Raw genomic sequence first — 9,405 nt, forward strand, 5'->3', positions numbered from 1 at the left:
ATCCCTGGCAAAGTAACTCCCTAAAACAAACAGAGAAGATCATCAGTAAAACAAAATGACTGACTATAATGAGATCATGACTGCTTCTAAAATCTGACTACACTTCTGACAGATGGTTAACATGAGGTACCTTCGCCGTACACAGTTCCGTTGGTTCCACACAGCCTCCAGTCGAAGTTATCTCTGCAAATGGAGTCTACGTGTTTTGGGTCCGTTCCGTGGAAGAGATGTAGCTCCTTGCTCTTTTAACCTCCATTGTTTTTTTTTCACCAAATCTCTTTTCCTAAAGAAACAGGGAGGAAAACAGCTGCTTCCCCATAATCTTGTTCAAGCCAGAGTTTACTTAGCATTTTGGAAGTAACACGCTAGGATTGTGTGTGAGAGTTGATGTAAACATACCACTGGAAGACTTCCCAGAGGTCCCTGTTTTGGACCCTCTCGATGCTGGTGATTTGGACGCACCTCATGGTCTTGTTGAAAAGTTCCTGGACCTTCTGATAGCCCTTGTCAGAACTCAGAAGAGTGACTGTCTGCAGGAGGGGAAAACAAAATGGTTGTCACAGCTGAAACAAAAAATTTAAAACTAACCTTCCTATAAGCCTAAGCAGAATAACCACATGTAAACAAGTGACCTTGTATCCAATATCAGGCATGGCAGACCAATTCTGAGAGGGGTTGCATGGTCTATTTGTCCTGAGGATAAATATAAAAGAGAACATGACAGTCAACACTAAGAAAATAAGTAGCTCAGTTGAATACCTTTAGTTTTTTTGCGCCATGTCTGTAATTACAAGAATAACTATTTGAAACATGTCTGTTGCAAATTAAACATATTTTGCACAAGAGTGTTGTGTGTTACCTCTGAAACTCAGCTCATAAGACTGCTGGCCTGCAGTGAACTTCACCACAGCACTTTGATCCTCCTGGTACCTTTTCTCAAGGTCTTCACTGGTGACGGACGACAGTCTCTGTTTGTGATTTATAGGAAAAAAACTCAAATTCAAGGGGAACAACAGTTTACTCTATATTGTCCTCGTAACACGTCAGCCTGTTTGAGTGTTTCACACCACTTACAATGGATGCGTACTGGACCCATTTGCCGTACTCGTCCTCCCAGAACCACGCCCACTCTGTGGTCAGGACGTACATTGGCTCGGTCACAGAGGTGGATGGAAGGTGAACTTCACTGAATCCGTGGCTCATGACTTCAAAATGTACACACTTGGATCCCTCACTGTGAAGCCATAAGAAAATGTAAATGGTAAAGCAATCAATCCCCATGACCAATTCCCATTACAAGAATGTACTTCATTCACACTGCAAAATATTTGTATCTAGTTTAATATGACATAACATACCGCACCTTTGTATCTTAGAATGGTCACAGAAGTCTCTCTAGATTGCTTCGTTTTTCTGGCAGGGCAAACGAAGTCTGACCGTTCTTCACTTCCCAATTGTAGGGCCTTTTATAGTGGATGCTCCAGCATTAATCTGAACAGACATTAGGTTTATATAACAGACGTTACATTTATGTAACAGTCTGTCATGAGAGACTTGTGTTAGCCAGAAGGACAACAGAATATCCTGCCATGGCCTCCATTCACAAAATTGATGCTAGGCTTCTAGTGTTGCTTTGAAAGGTTTATCAAATGAAGCACAACATAGTGCATTATTGTTGTCCTATGAGGAGGATATGGTATTGTGTATCTACTGACAATCTTTAGATCTAGATAAACTCATATTCAGCCAGCTATCCTGGATTCTGTCGGAGTAAGAAAAGGGGCAAAAAGTTCCCCTGATCTCAGGTGTTCTGCCAAAGAAAACGTGGGAATGTTAAACATCCCAGCAACGCTCTCCCTCTTAAAATTGACCTCCTTGTTTGCAGTGCCCCTTGACAAAGAACAGCCAGATCTCATTCCTCACTGTCAACAAACAACTGATGTGTCATAAAAGAAATGCACCATCCTCCCCAATGTTAATATTTTCAATCGACCCTCCCCTTGTACTGCAAAAAGAAGTGAACACCCTCTCCCCTTATAAACTCAGCAAAAAAAGAAATGTCCCTTTTTCAGGACCCTGTCTTTCAAAGATAATTCGTAAAAATCCAAATAACTAAACAGATCTTCATTGTAAAGGGTTTTAACACTGTTTCCCATGCTTGTTCAATGAACCATAAACAATTAATAAACCTGCACCTGTGGAACGGTCGTTAAGACACTAACAGCTTACAGACAGTAGGCAATTAAGGTCACAGTTATGAAAACTTAGGACACTAAAAAGGCCTTTCTACTGACTCTGAAAAACACCAAAATAAAGATGTCCAGGGTACCTGCTCATCTGCGTGAACGTGCCTTAGGCATGCTCCAAGGAGGCATGAGGACTGCAGATGTGGCCAGTGCAATAAATTGCAATGTCCGTACTGTGAGACGCCGAAGACAGCGCTACAGGAGACAGGATGGCAGCTGATCGTCCTTGCAGTGGCAGAACACGTGTAACAACACCTGCACAGGATCGGTACATCCGAACATCACACCTGCGGGACAGGTACAGGATGGCAACAACAACTGCCCGAGTTACACCAGGAACGCACAATCCCTCCATCAGTGCTCAGACTGTCCGCAATAGGCTGAGAAAGGCTGGACTGAGGGCTTGTAGGCCTGTAGTAAGGCAGGTCCTCACCAGACATCACCGGCAACAACGTCACCTATGGGTACAAACCCACCGTCGCTGGACCAGATAGGACTGGCAAAAAGTGTTCTTCGCTAATGAGTCGCGGTTTTGTCTCACCAGGGGTGATGGTCGGATTTGCGTTTATCGTCGAAGGAATGAGCGTTACACCGAGGCCTATACTCTGGAGTGGGATCGATTTGGAGGTGGAGGGTCCGTCATGGTCTGGGGCGGTGTGTCACAGCATCATCGGACTGAGCTTGTTGTCATTGCAGGCAATGTCAACGCTGTGCGTTACAGGGAAGACATCCTCCTCCCTCATGTGCTACCCTTCCTGCAGGCTCATCCTGACATGATCCTCCAGCATGACAATGCCAGCAGCCATACTACTCATTCTGTGCATGATTTCCTGTAAGACAGGAATGTCAGTGTTCTGCCATGGCCAGTGAAGAGCCCGGATCTCAATCCCATTGAGCACATCTGGGACCTGTTGATCGGAGGGTGAGGGCTAGGGCCATTCCCCCCAGAAATGTCTGGGAACTTGCAGGTGCCTTGGTGGAAGAGTAGGGTAACATCTCACAGCAAGAACTGGCAAATCTGGTGCAGTCCATGAGGAGGAGATGCACTGCAGTACTTTAATGCAGCTGGTGGCCACACCAGAAACTGACTGTTACTTTTGATCTTGACCCCCCCTTTGTTCATGGACACATTGTTGCATTTCTGTTAGTCACATGTCTGTGGAACTTGTTCAGTTTATGTCTCAGTTGTTGAATCTTATGTTCATACAAATATTTACACGTTAAGTTTGCTGAAAATAAACGCAGTTGACAGTGAGAGGACATTTCTTTTTTTGCTGAGATATAAATACAGTTAATGTCAGAAGTTTACATACACTGAAACGGCTGTCGTCGGAATGAGACCCAAGCGCAGCGTGGAAAGTGTTCATGATTTAATGTTTAAAAAAAACACTCAAACAAAATTACAAAAGGTGAAAACGAACGCGCCCAGTTCTGTCAGGAAAAAACACTAAACAGAAAACAACATCCCACAAAACCCAAATGGAAAATGACAACTTATATATGATCCCCAATTAGAGACAAAGATAGACAGCTGCCTCTGATTGGGAACCACACTAACATAGAAATAAGGAAACTAGAATGCCCACCCTAGTCACACCCTGACCTAACCAAAATAGAGAATAAAAACCTTTCTATGGCCAGGGCGTGACATACACTTAGGTTGGAGTCATTAAAACTAGTTTTTCAACCACTCCACACATTTCTTGTTAACTATAGTTTTGGCAAGTCGGTTAGGACATCTACTTTGTGCATGACACAAGTAATTTATCCAACAATTGTTTACAGACAGATTATTTCACTTATAATTCACTGTATCACAATTCCAGTAGGTCAGAAGTTTACATACACTAAGTTGACTGTGCCTTTAAACAGCTAGGAAAATTCCAGAAAATGATGTCATGGCTTTAGAAGCTTCTGATAGGCTAATTGACATCATTTGAGTCAATCGGAGGTGTACCAGTGGATGTATTTCAAGGCCTACCTTCAAACTCAGTGCCTCTTTGCTTGACATCATGTGAAAATCAAAAGAAATCAGCCAAGACCCCCAAATGGTGAACCTCCACAAGTCTGGTTCATCCTTGGGAGCAATTTCCAAACGCCTGAAGGTACCACGTTCATCTTTACAAACAATAGTACGCAAGTATAAACACCATGGGACCACGCAGCCGCCATACCGCTCAGGAAGGAGACGCGTTCTGTCTCCTAGAGATGAACGTACTTTCATGTGAAAAGTGCAAATCAATCCCAGAACAACAGCAAAGGACCTTGTGAAGATTCTGGGGGAAACAGTTTTTTATTGTACCTTTATTTAACCAGGTAGGCTAGTTGAGAACTTCTCATTTGCAACTGCGACCTGGCCAAGATAAAGCATAGCAATTCGACACATACAACAACACAGAGTTACACATGGAATAAACAAAACATAGTCAATAATACAGTAGAACAAAAAGAAAACAAAAAGTCTATATACAGTGAGTGCAAATGAGGTAAGATAAGGGAGTTAAGGCAATAAATAGGCCATGGTGGCGAAGTAATTACAATATAGCAATTAAAACACTGGAATGGTAGATGTGCAGAAGATGAATGTGCAAGTAGAGATACTGGGGTGCAAAGGAGCAAGATAAATAAATAAATACAGAATGGGGATGAGGTAGGTAGATAGATGGGCTGTTTACAGATGGCCTATGTACAGGTGCAGGTAGTTTGACAGCTGGTGCTTAAAACTAGTGAGGGAGATATGAGTATCCAGCTTCAGAGATTTTTGAGTTCGTTCCAGTCATTGGCAGCAGAGAACTGGAAGGAAAGAGAACCAAAGGAGGAATTGGCTTTGGGGGTGACCAGTGAGATATACCTGCTGGAGCGCGTGCTACGAGTGGGTGCTGCTATGGTGACCAGTGAGCTGAGATAAGGTGGGGCTTTACCTAGCAGAGACTTGTAGATAACCTGTAGCCAGTGGGTTTGGCGACGAGTATGAAGCGAGGGCCAGCCAACGAGAGAGCGTACAGGTCGCAATGGTGGGTAGTGTATGGGGCTTTGGTGACAAAACGGATGGCACTGTGATAGACTGCATCCAGTTTGTTGAGTAGAGTGTTGGAGGCAATTTTATAGATGACATCACCGAAGTTAAGGATCGGTAGGATGGTCAGTTTTACGAGGGTATGTTTGGTAGCATGAGTGAAGGATGTTTTGTTGTGATATAGGAAGCCAATTCTATATTTAATTTTGGATTGGAGATGCTTAATGTGAGTCTGGAAGGAGAGTTTACAGTCTAACCAGACACCTAGGTATTTGTAGTTGTCCACGTATTCTAAGTCAGAGCCGTCCAGAGTAGTGATGCTGGACGGGCGAGCAGGTACGGGCAGTGATCGGTTGAATAGCATGTATTTAGTTTTACTTGCGTTTAAGAGCAGTTGGAGGCCACGGAAGGAGAGTTGTATGGCATTGAAGCTCGTCTGGAGGTTAGTTAACACAGTGTCCAAAGAGGGGCCAGAAGTATACAGAATGGTGTCGTCTGCGTAGAGGTGTATCAGAGAATCACCAGCAGCAAGAGCGACATCATTGATGTATACAGAGAAGAGAGTTGGCCTGAGGATTGAACCCTGTGGCACCCCCATAGAGACTGCCAGAGGTCCGGACAACAGGCCCTCCGATTTGACACACTGAATCTGTCTGAGAAGTAGTTGGTGAACCAGGCGAGGCAATCATTTGAGAAACCAAGGCTGTCGAGTCTGCCATTAAGAATGTAGTGATTGACAGAGTCGAAAGCCTTGGCCAGGTCGATGAATACGGCTGCACAGTAATGTCTCTTATCGATGGCGGTTATGATGTCGTTTAGGACCTTGAGCGTGGCTGAGGTGCACCCATGACCAGCTCTGAAACCAGATTGTATAGCGGAGAAGGTACGGTGGGATTCGAAATGATCGGTAATCTGTTTGTTAACTTGGCTTTCGAAGACCTTAGAAAGACAGGGTAGGATAGATATAGGTCTGTAGCAGTTTGGGTCAAGAGTGTCTCCCCCTTTGAAGAGGGGGATGACCGCGGCAGCTTTCCAATCTTTGGGAATCTCAGACGATACAAAAGAGAGGTTGAACAGGCTAGTAATAGGGGTTGCAACAATTTCGGCAGATGATTTTAGAAATAGAGGGTCCAGTTTATCTAGCCCAACTGATTTGTAGGGGTCCAGATTTTGCCGCTCTTTCAGAACATCAGCTATCTGGATTTGGGTAAAGGAGAAATGGTGGGGGCTTTGGCGGGTTGCTGTGGAGGGTGCCGGGCAGTTGATCGGGGTAGGGGTAGCTAGGTGGAAAGCATGGCCAGCCGTAGAGAAATGCTTATTGAAATTCTCAATTATAGTGGATTTATCAGTGGTGACAGTGTTTCCTAGCCTCAGAGCAGTGGGCAGCTGGGAGGAGGTGCTCTTATTCTCCATGGACTTTACAGTGTCCCAGAACTTTTTTGAGTTAGTACTACAGGATGCAAATTTCTGTTTGAAAAAGCTAGCCTTAGCTTTCCTAACTGCCTGTGTATATTTGTTCCTAACTTCCCTGAAAAGTTGCATATCACGGGGGCTGTTCGATTCTAATGCAGAACGCCACAGGATGTTTTTGTGCTGGTCAAGGGCAGACAGGTCTGGAGTGAACCAAGGACTATATCTATTCCTAGTTCTACATTTTTTGAATGGGCATCCTTATTTAAGATGGTGAGGAAGGCACTTTTAAAGAATAGCCAGGCATCATCTACTGACGGGATGAGGTCAATGTCATTCCAGGATACCCCGGCCAGGTCGATTAGAAAGGCCTGCTCGCGGGTACAAAAGTATCTATATCCACAGTAAAACGAGTCCTATATCAACATAACCTGAAAGGCCGCTCAGCAGGGAAGAAGCCACTGCTCTAAAACCGCCATAAAAAAGCCAGACTACGGTTTGCAACTGCACATGGGGACAAAGATCGTACTTTTTGGAGAAATGTCCTCTGGTATGATGAAACAAAAATAGAACTGTTTGGCCATAATGACCATTGTTATGTTTGGAGGAAAAAGGGGGAGGTTGCAAGCCGAAGAACACCATCCCAACCGTGAAGCACGGGGGTGGCAGCATCATGTTGTGGTGGTTCTTTGCTGCAGGAAGGCCTGGTGCACTTCACAAAATAGATGGCATATGTGGAAGGAAAAATACGTGGATATATTGAAGCAACATCTCAAGACATCAGTCAGGAAGCTAAAGCTTGGTCGAAAATGTGTCTTCCAAATGGACAATGACCCCAAGCATACTTCCAAAGTTGTGGCAAAATGGCTTTAGGACAACAAAATCAAGGTATTGGAGTGGCCATCACAAAGCCCTGACCTCAATCCTATAGAACATTTGTGGGCAGAACTGAAAAAGCGTGTGCGAGCAAGGAGGCCTACAAACCTGACTCGGTTACACCAGCTCTGTCAGGAGGATTGGGCCAAAATTCACCCAACTTATTGTGGGAAGCTTGTGGAAGGCTACCCAAAACGTTTGACCCTAGTTAAACAATTTAAAGGCAATGCTACCAAATACTAATTGAGTGCATGTAAACTTCTGACCCACTGGGAATGTGATGAAAGAAATAAAAGCTGAAATACATCATTCCCTCTACTATTATTCTGACATTTCACGTTCTTAAAATAAAGTGTTGATCCTAACTGACCTAAGACAGGGAATTGTTACTAGGATTAAATGTCAGGAATTGTGAAACTGAGTTTAAATGTATTTGGCTAAGGTGTATGTAAACTTCCGACTTGAACTGTATATGCACACACACACATTTTTTTTTTTAAATGTGTAATTTATTACTCCTGTTGACAGCACTGTATGAGCAGAGAAAAATACTTCCCCGCCCCTGTCAACAGCACCCCCAACCTAAAACATTTTCCCGCGGCCATGAACCTACGCAGAACATGTTGACAAACAGATTAAAAGGTTAATAACGTCACCTTCTGTGCAGAGCCCTCACTCCTTGCATCATGATCTCTGGTAGATAAAGTATAATTGATGACCGGATCAGGAGATCAGTTCAGGGTAGAAATACTCTGATGAATCTTCAGAGGATAAGAGCTCTATGATAAAAGACTTAACGTTTCTAGAAAAGGAAGAGGATTTATTTTTGTTCTCATTTTAAAAAGTGTGTTTTGGAAAACCACAACCGGATTAAAACCAACAATGTGCAATGCTACTCCGAGGGGATAACATACCGGAATCTAGACACCGGAATTACAGTCCCTGGGCTGTGAATCTGGGATATGGCTCTCTCCAGACACAGAGAATAGATAGATTTATGATTTGGGATAGAGCTGGACCTCTGTGTAAATATCAATGGTTCAGGATATGACATACTATACTACTCAAGGTGCCAACCAGCCACATAGAACCAACCCACATTTGGCTTTTTAAAGAGACAGGGACCAAAGCACAGAAAATATCAGATTTAACACAGAAGCTGCATTGAAAAGGCATTAGGCCTGGCCCCCATCATCATCATCATCACAGTGATAAGTAGCTCACAGAGTGGGTAGAGCCAGAGCTGCATCGTTCACTTCCCACCCCTCCCATCTCTGTCCAATCAGACGATAGCATCAAAGGCATTTAGAATGTTCATTTTGTTCTTCATTGTAAAAAGGCGAAAAATATGAACCATTTCAAAGAAAACAAATAAAATGTGTTCAAATCTGTCTGAACCATTTGGTATAAGTCAATTCCTTTGTTCAGCCCACTCTGAACAGAGCTTAATTCCTATTTCACAAAAATGACATTATCATCAATATGAAAGGACGAATCACAAATGAGGTTTGTGTGTCAGGTCAGAGGTTACCTCCCCCCAGATCCATCAAAGACTGGCAGAGGATATCACTCACACAGTTAGCATGTTAGCGGCTCAAGGGTCAGTCTATGTATTTCCTATGGGAGAGAGAACACATAACTCTTGGGGTGAATTCACCCCTTATAGCCTAGACCCGTGGCAGTTCCACTGTATCCGTTAATAGACTATATAAAGTACATAAGACACCATTTATCCACAAACCCGCATACCAGTACACAGAAACAAGAGACAGTCCTGCAGTTCATAACCATTCCTTTGTAAAAAAAAAAAAAATGAACCACCCTTCACGGACACCCAGACAAATATTACACTTTAAA

The sequence above is a fragment of the Salvelinus alpinus genome, chromosome 11, assembly GCF_045679555.1.
Source record: "Salvelinus alpinus chromosome 11, SLU_Salpinus.1, whole genome shotgun sequence".
Lineage (NCBI taxonomy): Eukaryota > Metazoa > Chordata > Actinopteri > Salmoniformes > Salmonidae > Salvelinus > Salvelinus alpinus.